General features: G+C 36.7%; 1 non-coding gene across 1 annotated transcript; it reads right to left on the minus strand.

The window, feature by feature from the left end:
• Positions 1–942: 942 nt before the first annotated feature.
• On the minus strand, positions 943–1,046 carry LOC117695699 (U6 spliceosomal RNA). Its single transcript, XR_004604722.1, has one exon. It is a non-coding gene; the product is annotated as a U6 spliceosomal RNA (small nuclear RNA).
• Positions 1,047–2,210: the final 1,164 nt, after the last annotated feature.

A 2,210-nucleotide genomic window follows, 5' to 3' on the forward strand; every position in this document is an offset into this window, starting at 1 on the left:
GTCCTGGATTTTCGTGAGATTGCTTCTGGTTTCTCTCCATTTATTTTGATGTTGGTTGTTGGTTTGCTATATATTGCTTTTACTATGTTTAGGTATGTGCCATGAATTCCTGATCTCTTCAAGACTTTTAACATGAAGGGGTGTTGTATTTTGCCAAAGGCTTTTTCAGCATCTAATGAGATGATCATGTGGCATTTTTTTCCTTGCATTTGTTTATATAGTATATTATGCTGATGGATTTTTGTGTATTGAATCATCTCTGCATCCCTGGAATGAACCCTACATGATCTTGATGGATGATGGTTTTGATGTGTTCATGGATTCGGTTTGCTAGAATTTTATTGAGTATTTCTGCATTGATATTCATAAATAAGATTGGTCTGAAGTTCTCTTTCTTTGTTGGGTATTTGTGTGGTTTAGGTATTAGAGTAACTGTGGCTTCATAGAATGAATTATGTAGTGTTCCTTCTGTTTCTATTTTGTGGACTAGTTTGAGGAGTGTTGGTATTAACTTTTCTTTGAAGATCTGGTAGAATTCTTCACTAAAACCATCTGTCCCTGTGCTTTTTCTGGTTGGGAGGTTTTTGATGACTATTTTTATTTCCTTAGGGGTTATAAGACTGTTTAGATAGTTTACCTGACCTTGATTTAATTTTGGTATGTGGTATCTGTCTAGAAAACAATCCATTTTGTCTAGATTTTCCTGTTTTGTAGAGCATAACTTTTGTAGTAGGTTCTGATGATTTTTTTGCATATCCTCAGTTTCACTTGTTATCTCTCCCTTTTAATTTCTTATTTTGTTTATTTGGATACTTTCTCTGTGCCCTTTAATTAGTTTGCCTAAAGGTTTATCTATTTTGTTCATTTTCTCAAAGAATCTGCTCTTGGTTTTGTTGATTCTTTCTTTCATTCTCTTTGTTTCTACCTGGTTGATTTCAGCTCAAAATTATGGAATGCTTCACGAATTTGTGTGTCATCCTCACACAGGGGCCATGCTAATTCCTGTATTGTTCCAATTTTAGTATATGTGCTGTCAAAGCAAGCACTATTATTTATTCTTTAATTGGCTTATTGAAGATGGGCAGCTGCCTCTAGCTTGCTAGGGTTGCTAAAACCCAAACTATGATCCTAACAATTCCAGTAACTAATAGGTGCTGAGGCAGGGTTAAAGGCAGATGCTGGGTCTCAGATAAATGATCCCCTAAAGTAAAGCAACTTGACATTATGAATCCTTTAAATTGTAAAACATTTGTAGATGCTCAGAAAGTCTCACTGATGTCATGCTCTCTTGTATTTTCTCCTCATTTCTTTCTTGAAAATATTCATAGATTCATTTCTCTTCCGAAAAGCAAACCATAGAAACAAAACCATTTCTCCCCACTCCAAATAGCCATGTAATCTGGACATTTTTATCTACTTTTTTTTTATGTCAGGAGCCATTCATTAGGAAATTCTCTAGGGTAGGTTTTGTGGCTCAGAATGGTAATTCCATCACTTAAATGCTGAGGTAGCAAGATTACTAGGAGTTCAAGGCCATAGTGAATTAGAGACCAATGTGGGTTACAGTGTATTCACCAATACCCTCCCAAAACATAAATTCTCTAGCATATCATGTCTGCTTTCCAGTATTATATCCTTGCTTCAGAAGGGTCTTGTCTAATAGTATTTTGGAGGAAGATAAGCTAACCAGTGAGGCCAAGCAGATTCTGAAGAGATAAGCTATGCTGGGTTCCCTCTTTAGGCCATTGCTACTAGATTTTACTCTTTGTCGTGTTACATACCTGTGTAGCTGTCCATATGTCATTAAACTTAGGTCTGTTGCTTAGGCATCAAAAATAGATAGTTTCCTGTGAACCTCATTTCTGAAGGCTTCTGTATCACAAAAATCCTTCATTAGATGAATGTATTGTTTTCCTCTCGTCACCTGCCTTTTATTTATCAGAGTGTTGGCTGTGACCTTATGATGAGTCCTTGACAAGAAGTATCACAAGGTCTTCCCTTCACACACTGGAAACATGGAGACTGGCAGCAAGGAAAGAATCATGTAGCACAACTTGCACTCTGCTATAGAGATTAGCAAAGCTTTCCTGTAAGGGACTCTACAGTTAAGTGCTTCTAAGTGTCGCATATCATTTCTGTCACGACAATTTAGCTCTACTTTTTCAGTAAGAAAGCAGCTTTGGGCCACACAAACAGATGGAAAAAGACGT

Source organism: Arvicanthis niloticus, chromosome X (assembly GCF_011762505.2).
Source record: "Arvicanthis niloticus isolate mArvNil1 chromosome X, mArvNil1.pat.X, whole genome shotgun sequence".
NCBI classification, from domain to species: Eukaryota; Metazoa; Chordata; class Mammalia; order Rodentia; family Muridae; genus Arvicanthis; species Arvicanthis niloticus.